The sequence below is a fragment of the Artibeus jamaicensis genome, unplaced genomic scaffold, assembly GCF_021234435.1.
Source record: "Artibeus jamaicensis isolate MK-2021 breed Jamaican fruit bat unplaced genomic scaffold, CSHL_Jam_final contig_923, whole genome shotgun sequence".
In the NCBI taxonomy this organism is placed as follows: Eukaryota; Metazoa; Chordata; class Mammalia; order Chiroptera; family Phyllostomidae; genus Artibeus; species Artibeus jamaicensis.
The window spans coordinates 2,096,763-2,108,696 of record NW_026522014.1 but is presented as its reverse complement, the minus strand read 5'-3'; the positions used below and the strand labels follow the sequence as shown (position 1 = coordinate 2,108,696).

Genomic DNA, 11,934 nt, shown 5'->3' with positions numbered 1-11,934 from the left:
GGGAATGGTTGCATGAGTCATGAAACAAACCAGCTACCTGGGCAGCAAGAGGCTGTGAGGCACGGGGCGGAGAGGCATCCCGAGAGAGTTCCAGACCAACCCGGACCCTTCAGCAAGAATGACAGTCGATCAGGAGGGGTGAGTGAAGGGCAGGGGCCAAGGCTGTCTGGGTTGTTGCACTGGGACACCTGGTGGGTTATTTTGTGGGTTTGGTAGAAACAGACCTGTTCTTTTGGGCTTTTCCTGGCATCACTGTTGCTGGCAGGTGGACAGAAATGAGTCGCCAGTCATTGCTCCGTCATTGCCACCACAGATCTTGAGCAGAATCTTCCCTTAATCCCTCAAGGTATCTCTTCTGAGGTACAGCAACTTGCCACACAGCCTCTAATTCTCCACTCAGATGTCTCACCCCTGCATGGAAGGGGCAACATCCCTGGGCCCTTGTGAGCTGCCATAATGGGAGTCAGGTCGGGCCTATGTTCCTGCTCCCCTCATGGCCTTGTTGAGCCTTTCAGCAAAGAAGGTGTAGGCTTCCTGAGACATTTCGCAACAGCCGGCATGGATTGCTACAGGTCTCCAGACATCTCTGGGCAGATGCTCTTCTCAGTGTCTTGACCTGCCATTCCCTGATAGTCATTGAAAGCTTCCACCACCGGTGGGCCCAGGAGCACAGCACTACATTGAACTTGCACTTATCTGTTTCCAGGCGGTTCTCCCCAGCTGTGTATAGCTCCTAGCATCTCTGGAGCAAGTGACATGTCCACATGTGTGCTTCCATCCCCGTTTCCCGGAGAGAGAGAGCTGAGGAGCCACTGGAAGTGCCCTGCGGTGTTGCTTGGAACAGCCTCCTCCAGGGACGGTTTGTATTCTGTTTGGACTCTGTTAGGTGGGCCCTGCCGAGTTCCTGAATGTGCCTGTGGCTGTGGAACGTGAGGGTCTCCATTAGGCAGGTTTCATCAGTGTCAGCCCGCTTGAGGGCTTCCTTTATCTCACAAATATCAAGAGGACCGAGGTCTTCATGGTGGTCTTTGCAAAGTTTCCTGACAGTTCAGATTCCAGATCTTTGATCGAATTGTTCCCAGAAGCTGTCTGGAAGGACAGGAGGATCTGCTGCCACTGCTTGTTGGAGCCACTCCCCCGGCTGTGGGTGATGGCCTCTCCTCACTCCCAAAGCCTTCATACATGGCCTTTCACAGGACCCTGGTGTTTCACAAAAGGCAGAAGCCAGAAGCATCTGTGATGATGTTTCGCTTTCCAAGCTGGGCTGGGGGCGTGGCAGGGGTGATGTCCCTGGACCCTTGCTATCCTGGGTAGGTTGGCACTGGCTGCTGCCTGCCACTAGCAGGTGGCATTGGCGACTGCCCAGGGTAGGCCCCTGGGGGCTGCTGTCTGGGAGGCAGCCTGGGCTGGCCTGGCACAGGGGCCTCTGGGCGTAGCAGGTAAGAAGGCATCCCAGATGGTGGGTTTCCTCCAGGGGCAGGTGAATTCCCTACAGAGGAACTGACTGCTGGATGGAAGGGGGTTACCCATAACCCCCAGGGGGGACAGAAGGGTAACCGCCCTCAGGGCCCCAGGGGACAGGTTTGGCACGTTGGCTCCTCTGAAGGTCCTCTGACATGTTGGCTGCCATTCCAGAGAGGTAGTCCTTGTTGAACTGCCCTGCACAATAACTGACCACGTTATCCGGCCCAACAGGGATTATGCTCGGTGGGGAGTAGCACCAAAACCTGTTGCAAAAGGGTAGGGATGGGGTAGCCACCTGCAGGTAGGGGGCTGGGGGGCAGCCTGAGTACCTCAAGGTCACATCTAGCCACTGGCCACCTGAGTGAGGAGCCTCAAGGGATGAAAGGGGAAGCAGCAGCCCTTTCTCCGGGTATCCGGGGCACGGTATCTGTAGGGTCAGGAGCTCTGCCTTGCAGTAAGTCTTAGATTTTAAGGTTAGTCTTTTATTTACACACAAAAGTCTCTATAAGGCAAGACAAAAAGAGAAAGTTCACAATGAATTTTGAACTCAAACTTTGTAAATGGTTAAGGACACTTGAACTTCCAAACGTAATTGAGACCACAAGTCTGAAAATGCCAAACAAGAGAAAATAGGGGATTCTAAATGGTGCTTTATAAAGACTCATTCAATACCCCAAATACTTATACAGAGGATGAGATAAATGATTTGATTGGGCAGCAGTTATTGTTAAGGGAAAATGAAGTGGAAGAAACTGAAATATTTAGGTACCTATCAAGAAGTGACGAAAGCCAGCTGTGGGAAATGGTTCTGCGAGGGAGCCTTCCTGTATTACAAAGGAAATAGCTGTGCATTGTCAAGAAGGGAATTCAGGGAGGTGGAAAGCAAGGGAGCCCACCACAATAAGAGGCCAGATTCACAAAAGCCTTACTCAACATTTTCTTCTTACTGTGCCAAGGTGGGAAATTTTGCTTCATCACTCTTCTAACTGAACATGAAACTCTTGTGACTGTCTTAATGTTGTATTTTAAAATATCTCCTGGGACCCCAGGAATGTATTACAGCATGTCTACCACTCCACAGGCTATATGTATTAGCTGGGATGGGGGTGGGGGATGTCTGTGGCAATCTTCAGAAGATAATACTTCAGTGCTAAAAGTTGAATGTCTAGACTCCTACACATATGTGACAACAAATAAATAAGTGACTCTAAATTCTTAGCATATTCAGGGGTGAGCAAACGTAGGTTTACAGTTATGATTATGTAAAACAGTTTATTCTCATATTGTTATCCATTAAGTATTGTATTATTTATTTGTGTTACAACTGTAAGCCTACTGTTGCCCACCCCTGTATTTAAATATTGAATAGTATCTTACACATTGTCAGATAGATCTGTTGGCATCACCTTTCTTCTAATAAACATAATAATGGTGATGGTCAATGACAGCCACCAGCTGTTATTACCCCAAATTTTCTGTTTTGAAAATATTTTGAGGTTTCACTGTAAGTAGTTCATTAAAATATTTTACTGTAAAATGTGTGACAACTAGAATATGAAACTAACAATACACATACCCACAGCTGAAGTTTGAGCCCCTTGAAATTTCACGTAGTTTGAAACAGCACTGTAGCTGGAAAGCCAATGATAAACAAACTAAAAGTAGCTCATTTCAGATATTCATTAACACCATTATTACAGTAAATGCCATGTGTCAGCTTGTCTGGACCACAGGGTGCCCATATATCAGGTTAAACATTATTTCTGAGTAGGGCTGCAAAGGTGTTTCTGGGTAAGATTGACATTTGAATCAGTAGACTCAGTAGAACAGACTGCCCTCCCCAGTGTGCTTGGGCCTGGTCCAATCCATTAAAGATCTAGAATAGAATAAAGAATAGAATAAAAATCTGAGTAAGAAAGAATTCTCTCTCCCTGCCTGACTATCCTGGAGCTGAAACTTGGGCCTTTCACTGTCTTTGATTCAGACTCCGAATGCAACTTGCACCATCGGCTTTCTGGTTCCCAGACTGGAACTGTACCACAGGCTCTCCTGGGTCTGGACTCCTTAGCCCCTGGAGCTGTGTGAGCCAAGTCCTTCTAATAAATATATGTGGAGACAGATAGATGATAGGTAGATAGACAGATAGGAATGTATAGATATATTCCAGTTGGTTCTGTTTCTCCGGAGAACCCTGACTAATACAAACATAAGATACTTTGGGGTCTTGAAATCAGGCTAGACACCACGGAGGAACAGACAGCCTTGCAAGATTTCCAGGACTTCCTGTGTTCAGTTAAGGCAGCAGTGCCACGAGATGAGCCTTTCTTGTTTATTTTTGTACTTCCACTTCCTGTCAAGTGCTGTTAACCAGCAAATTCAGAGGTGCGTGAACATTTAAATAACCTTGAAGTGTGCATAATTATGTGTTTAATACCCCTCCCCCAACGAATTCTATTTCTTTAGACATTTTTGTGATTTTCATTGTAGTTGAGCAGCAGGCAGAGTTTTTACTTCAATTCACAGGTGATCACCAGGTCCTCTCTCATTTCCCTAAGGACATAGGTAAGGGTAGCGTTCTTTCTTGAAGAATAGCTACAATGACAAAAACAGTAACACCACCTATCAGTGCCTTATGAGCTTATGCCAGTGTTTCTCAAGTGCTGGCCCCCTACACCAGCAGCAGCAGCATCACGTGTGAATTCACTAGGAATGTAATGTAAAATCTCAAGCTTGACTCCAGACCTTCTGAATCAAAAACTCTCTAAAGTTTGATAACCACCAGCTTACATAATCACTTCATAAGCATTATCTTATTAGATCCTCAAAACATGAGTGTGGTACTATTATCCCCACTTTACAGAAAAAGAAAATAAGGCTCAGAAAAGCTAAAATGGCTTCCAATGATCACACCAGTAAAAGGCAGAGCTGAGGCTCAAGCCAGGTTCTTGTGTCCCAAACCCAATACTCTTTCCACACCATTGTAGTTCTCTCTTTGAATAACTCAAGTATATTCCTAACATGTACCCCCACTGACACATAAGACTTGGAGTACTTTACATCATGCCTCCACATAGTAGACATGCCTAACCTGACAGGGGAGCGATATTAAGTGGCCCTCTTAGGGAGCACCCATGTTCTTCCTCCACTTCGGCATGACAGTGAGGCACACAGGGAACTGGAACCTCCAAATGCGTGGCTCCTGTAACAGTAACAGTTCATTCTGTCCAACCCTGCTGACACTCTCCCATCAGGAGATTTTCACGTTGTTCTTTCTGCTCAATCATGATGCAGTATAGTTTTGTAACAGCGGAAGAACGTAAACAACCTAGATGTCCATCAGAGGGATGGTTGATTAAATTTTGCAGTGGTTATAAAGCACAAGGCAATTCCATATGGTCATAAGGAAAGGTCTTATCAGAGGGAAAAGTGAGGTACAGACCATATACACTATATAGCATGCTATCATTTCTGAGGTGAAAAATTCACACACATATGTTTATAAATTCACAGAATTTGTATGGGAAAAATAACAATTAGCAAACAGTGGTTTTATCCCAGAAGAGGAGTTGGGGGAGAGGGAAGATGGGAAGAGAATCTATGAACAAGAAAGGGAAGCAGGAAGACTTACTTTTCATTATTTGAATTTTTAAAACCATAACAAAAATGACTTTTTAAAATATATCTGTATTGTACCTATATGTTTATTGATACTTCCTGTATATTAAAGAGGACAATTATGAACTCCTAAACATCCCATCTACCCTCAATAGTCAATTATGTTTTCATTCCTAGGAAGCATCTTATAATTTAAACCTAAACTGCCTCTCTATGGAAATTCCCAAATTTTATCTCATTGTGTGAAACTGAAATTATTTTTAAACTTGGAGTGCGGTGCCCTAATTCTAGTATACGAGGAGTGCTTTCTCTTCATCCTCCAAGTTGAAAACTCCCAAACCCCAAATCCTCTAGCAGGCCCGGGTCACGTCTCTGTGCCTGGCGCTCTCTGTCTTGATACTTTTATGATGCAGACAAACTGCTTTCCACTCGGTTCCTTCCTTCCCAGATCCCAGCCTGCCTCACACTCTTCAAATGAGCCAATGCCTGATAAATAATTAATGTTAAATAGAAGTGCCCTTATAGCCACATGCCTTCTCCCTGTGACAGAACAACGCCCAACTCCCCCACCCTCTACAAAAAATAAAAAAGATGAGCAAGGGGGAAAAAAGTCTTGATAATTACTCATAATAGACAACTATAATTATGCAAATTAGGATGAGCAATGGTGAGTTCATTTAGGAGGAATGTTAAAAATATGTTAAATAAGGGAAGCAGAGTGGCTATTATATACTGAAAAGTATGTGCGTAATTTCTGGAATAGGTAAAATTTTGAGTGATTCATAAATGAAGATTAGAAGAGTGTAGGAAGCAGGACATGGCCTAAGTGAAAATGTATGTACATGGGTTGGTACTATTGGGAAATACCCATAATGCAGTACAACATGACTCAGGGGGAAAAAGAAAGAAAAAGGTCAGGGGGGCTGGGTGGAGGGGAATAAAAGGTGGGGGGAAATGGGGAACATCTGTAAAAGTGTCAACAATAAAAAAAGTTTTAAGAATTATGTTCACATACACAGAAGTAAAGAGAAAAATGCAATGATATTTGCTGTATTAGATTGGCTCAAACAGCCATATTTTGAGATGACTCACCATGCTAAAAGAAAATGTGAAGTTATTTAACGTAATTGCTGATTTGTATTACTAGTGATTTAAATCATCTAGAGTAAATAGATAGTGGAGAAGTCACAAAATAACTCACGGTTTGTGAACATACAACAGGGGTGTCAAACTCATCTTCACCAGGGGCCACATCAGCCTCACAGTTGCCTTCAAAGGGTTGAATGTAATTTTAGGACTGTATAAAGGTAACTACTCCTTAACAGTTAAGCGACAGCTCAGCGCTGTTGGGGGATAGAAACAAGGAGCCAGGCTGGATAAAACAATGTGGAGGGCCCTGTGTTTGCCACCTGTGATACAGAAGATAAGGACTCTGAAACTATACTCACTTAGCTCCGCCTCCCAATGTATAGTCCAGGGTCCTATCCAGGTCGACTGATTTTCATATGGTGAATATGTATTATCTGTGCAAATCTGCAAGGACAGGGAAGTATGGGGGAAGAGAATAGAGCTGGTTCTTTGCTTTCCCATAACTTTTCCCCAGTTTGCCCTTAAGCCCACCTCAGCTAATCAAATATATGATTATGTTTTTTTCTGTCCCATAATTTGGTGATTATACGGAAAACACCAGTAGAAAGACACTCTGTAGAGACACTAAGGTTCTTGGAACTAACAAGATTTTTAGTGTGAATTATGGGTTTTAGCATAAACTTGTTAAGTAACTTCAGTTACCTTCTTTTTGATTCTTACTTTTCTAATAGATGGACTAATAATTATTAATTAAAAATAATGCTAGGGTGTGGAATGTTATACATTTATTGGCAATCCGGTGCCATGAGAAAGCACAGTGCATCACTTTATGTGTTCACTCCTTTCTCGGTAATTCAGTACTCTCTCAAGTCTCAGTTTCCACAAATCAGGATTGATTTCTACCAGCTTAATATGATCCTTCTCTGGCAATTGAGATTTTTCAATTATCTATGCCGGTGGTAGTCACATATGTGAAATGTTTACCATAAATTAATAATCACTTTATATAATGCATCCTATAGAGCTGTCCAAAAACAAAAATGCCAATACCTCAACAAAAACAAACAAAAACACCATTTTGACATTGAAAAACAACTCAAATGTACATAATAAAGGCTTAGGGGTATTTGGTACCTACCGTGTTTTAGACACTGTGCTAACCACTTGGACGGCAATGATGAATAAGATGAGGTCCCTGCTCTGAGATACTATCAGGCTAGTAGGAAGAGATGGAAAAGTAAACATGTAACTTCCATATAATAATTGCTTTAATAGAGAACGCAAATAGAAAATTGTAGGACAGACAAAGACACTGAAATAGAGAACAGGGGGACAGCCACCAGAGGGGAGAGGGAGGGAATTTCAGGGGGAAAAGGGGAAGGATTTACAGGAACAAGTATAAAGGACACATGGGCAACAACTAACAAGGGTGGAAATTGGAGGGAGGTGAGGAGCATGGGGGGATTGGGATGGGAGTAAAAGACAGAAAACTGTACTCGAAAAATAATTAAATAAAATTTTAAATTTAAAAAAATAAATAAATAAAAAGAAAATTGTAGGCAGCTATTAATGCTGCCTGAAGCCATTGGCTAAGGCTCCCTATTTCATCTTAAAGACACAGACAGAGCTTGGGAAGCATCTTTGGCACAGAGGGAAAGATGGACTTGGCTTTAGAGGAGCTGGAGGTCTTCTGGGGGAGACAGATCAGTAGACAAATAGCATAAGACAATAAGTCAAGGACTTAAGTGTAAATATGCACAAAATGCTATGGGAACACCAAAGGCAGAACAATTAATTTTGTACAAGTTGTGGGAATATGGTGAGGACTGTGGTCAGTGAAGACTTGTACATTAGAACTCCATATAAAAGGAGAAATCAAGATTTGCCAGGCAGAGAAGAGAAGAAAAATGAATATTCCAGGGGAAAGAAGCACCTTGATCCTACTCTCAAGGCACAGATGAGGGACAGTCTGGTGTGCATGAAGGCACAGGAGGGTGGGAGACCAGAAAGTAATTAGAAAACTAGATTTGGATATATTCTGAAGAAGATCACATGCCATCTGATGGAGTGTGGACTAGAGTATATCCTGTAGGCAGCTGGAAATTGAAGGAAGTCCTTACTCCTGTTAGTGCAAGTAGAAATATGACTGAGGAAAAGCCTGGATGCAACTTCCCAGGTGTGAGGTAATGAGCTATGATCTAGACTGAAGCAATGGAAGGAAGAATGAAGGTGCAGAAGAAAGGCTTCTTAGGAGGCAGAACTGAGAAGTTAGGAAGTAAGGTAGGAGGGTTGAGATTCACTCAGATGCTGGAAGGAAAATCAGGTCCTGATTGAGCTAGGGAGAATGAGAACGGAATTTGTGTCAACAAGCCACAGAGGGAGGGCGCCATGTCAATCCTTCAGGTGTGCTCAGTTTTGAGATGCCTCAAGGAGAATTCCTATGAGCAGTTGGACATGCAGATCTATTGCTGTAGAAGCAGTCAGCCCAATGTGAGATTCTCTGGGAGTGGAGAAAAAGTGAGAGGGAAAAGGAGAGAAGGATGTAAAAGAAACCCTAGAGAACCTCAACCTCAAAGGAATGGGCAGAGGAATAGAAGATGAAAGAAAAGGCAGAATACTTAGAAGTACATACAAGGGGGGTGGGACCAGGGAAGGGAGGTGGGCATGGCTGGGGTGTGGGGTAAGCAAGGAGACAACTGTACTTGAACAACAATTTTTTTTCTTTTTTAATATATTATATTGACTATGCTATTACAGTTGTCCCATTTCCCCCCTTCACTCCCCTCCACCCTGCACACCCTCTCCCACTACATTACCCCTCCTTTAGTTCATGTCCATGTGTCATAAGTTCTTTAGCTTCTACATTTCTCATACTATTCTTACCCTCCCTCTGTCTATTTTCTACCTACCATCTATGCTACTTATTCTCTGTACCTTTTCCCCTTCTCTCCTCCTCCTCCCACTCCCCTGTTGCTAACCCTCCATGTGATCTGCATTTCTGTGGTTCTGTTCCTGTTGTAGTTGTTTGCTTAGCTTGTTTTGTTATTGTTTTAGGTGTGGTTGTTAATAATTGTGAGTTTGCTGTCATTTTACTATACCTGCTTTATCTTCTTTTTCTTAGATAAATTCCTTTAACATTTCATATAATAAGGGCTTGGTGAGGATGAACTCCTTTAACTTGACCTTATCTGGGAAGTACTTTATCTGCCCTTCCATTCTAAATGAAAGTTTTGCTGGGTAGAGCAATCTTGGATATAGGTCCTTGCCTTTCATGACTTGGAATACTTCTTTCCAGCCCCTTCTTGCCGGTAAGGTCTCTTTTGAGAAGTCAGCTGACAGTCTGATGGGAATTCCTTTATAGGTAACTGTCTCCTTATCTCTTGCTGCTTCTAGGATTCATTCCTTCATTTTAATCTTGGGTAATGTAATTTTGATGTGCCTGGGTGTGTTCCTTCTTGGGCCCAACTTCTTTGGGACTCTCTGAGCTTCCTGGATTTCCTGGAAGTCTATTTCCTTCGCCACATTGGGGAAGTTCTCTTTTATTATTTGTTCAAATAAGTGTCCCACTTGTCGCTCTTCCTCTTCTCTTTCTGGTACCCCTATAATTCAGATGTTGGAATATTTAAAGATGTCCTAGAGATTACTAAGCCTCTCCTCATTTTTCTGAATTCTTGTTTCTTCGTTCTTTTCTGGTTGGATGTTTCTTTCTTCCTTCTGGTCCACTCCATTGATTTGAGTCCCACTTTCCTTCCCATCACTGTTGGTTCCCTGTGCATTTTCCTTCATTTTACTTAGCATAGTCTTCATTTTTTCATCTAATTTGAGACCAAATTCAACTGATTTTGTGAGCATCCTGATCACCAGTGTTTTGAACTGTGCATCTGATAGGTTGGCTATCTCTTTGTCACTTAAGTATATATATTTTTGGAGCTTTGATCTGTTCTTTCATTTGGGCCATTTTTTGTTTGTTTGTTTGTTTTGACCTGCTTGTTATGTAGTGAGGGGAGGAGCCTTAGATGTTCTATCAGGTGAGACAACCCATGTCACTGCGTTGTGACGCTGTATGTGGGGGCAGGGTTGGAGAGGGAACAATGGCTCTTGCTCCGCTCTTTGCCTGATTTCAGTCCCTTCTGCCCTAGTTTGCTTGGGTTCTCCCAAGCAAACTAGGCCCTTCTGGTTCTGGTTCCGTGTGGGTGGGTTTGTGTATGTTCTAGGACCCGGTGGGTCTCTCCAATGAACTCTCCTGTGAGGCTGGGAGTCTCTCCAGGCACCTCAACCCCCACAGGTGTTTCAGTCGGTGTTTTGAGGCTTTATTTCCCAGCACTGGAACCTGGGGTTGCGAGGTCTGTCTCTCTCCCCAGTTTCACCTGGTTTATCTGTGCACAAATGTGGGACCATGAGGTTCCGCAAGCCACCTTGGGTGCCAAGCCCCGCCACAATCCCCCGCCTTGCTGGGTCTGCCAGCTGCTGCTTTGCGCGCCTGGGGTCCACCAGCCACCCTTTATTTTTTGGCCACAACCTCTTTCTGCCCAGCCGCCTGACTGCCCCTCCTACCAGCCTGGATGAATGTGTCTACTTTAACTCCTTGGTTGTTGGATTTCCATATAGTCCAATTTTCTGTCAGTACTGGTTGTTATTTTGTTTCTAAATTTTTGTTGTCCTTATTTTGATTGTGCAAGGAGGCACAGTGTGTCTACCTAACAATAATTTTTTTTAAAAAAACAAGTATATATGAGGGGGACCAAGAGAAGCAAGTGAGACTGAACTCAGCAGGGAAAACGCTCTCCTACTGGGGAGACTGATTGTTAGTGGCAAATGGAGATGACAGGCAAGTAGGAGGACTGAGCAGTGTCCATTGATTGGTGACTGCATGTTCTTACCTGCCTTGGTGAGAGCAGCGAGGTGGGGACAGAAATGAGGTGGCAGTGGATTACAAAGAGAATAGGAGCTAATGAACAGAATAACTCCTGTCATCTTCTTTCTCAAGAACTTAGTGATGAAGAAAGGTGAAATGTAAGGCATTAGCCCAGAAAAAAAGGAAGTTGAGCTAAAGAAGGAGTGGTTGTTTTTGTCACTGTGTTTTATTTCTTTAACATCTGGTGGAGTCTTGAGTACATGTGTACCCAGAAGAGAAGGATGGGTGAAAAATAGACAGACATATCAGGGGAGACACTGAGGAAGCCAGATCTTCGGGGCACAAGGTGAAGCCTGAGTCTTAGAAAGGGGTAGAAATTCTTTTGCTGGGATAAAAGAGAAGAAGGAAAGAATAGGTTGAAGGCTAGAGGAGTCTGAGGACAGTAAGGGAAGTGAACTTGGTGAGTTTCTGCCTGACGACCTCTATTTCCTTGACAAAGCATTTGGCTAGGAAATCTCTGAAAGTGTAGTGAGACTGAATATGCTGAGAAAGAATGTTGTTAATAAATATCAGTGTCTTGTTTACTCTCTTAAAAACATTGCTTTACTTTCTCTAGTGAGATCATTGAAGTCTTATCTCAAGAAGCATGGTTAAATATGACTGTAGAAAATTCAGACTATAAACTTGTAGATACAGAAGAGGCCACTTTATAGCAAGACTAATATCAGGCTTACATAGCTTTGCCTGGGGCTCCACAGATGCTTTTGGTAACTCTTCCTGAAGCAACATTGGAGTAAATTCTGGATTTGGGGTCATTCTGTAGGATTCAGAATTTATTTGAAGTAAAATATTCTGGTACTTCATATTCTTAAAAAAAAAAAAAAAGGCCAAAGAAACAACAACAAAAAAGC

General features: G+C 43.1%; 1 pseudogene; it reads right to left on the bottom strand.

Annotated features, from left to right (window-relative positions):
- Positions 1-474: 474 nt before the first annotated feature.
- Positions 475-11,839, bottom strand: LOC119042733 (annexin A11-like; annotated as a pseudogene).
- Positions 11,840-11,934: the final 95 nt, after the last annotated feature.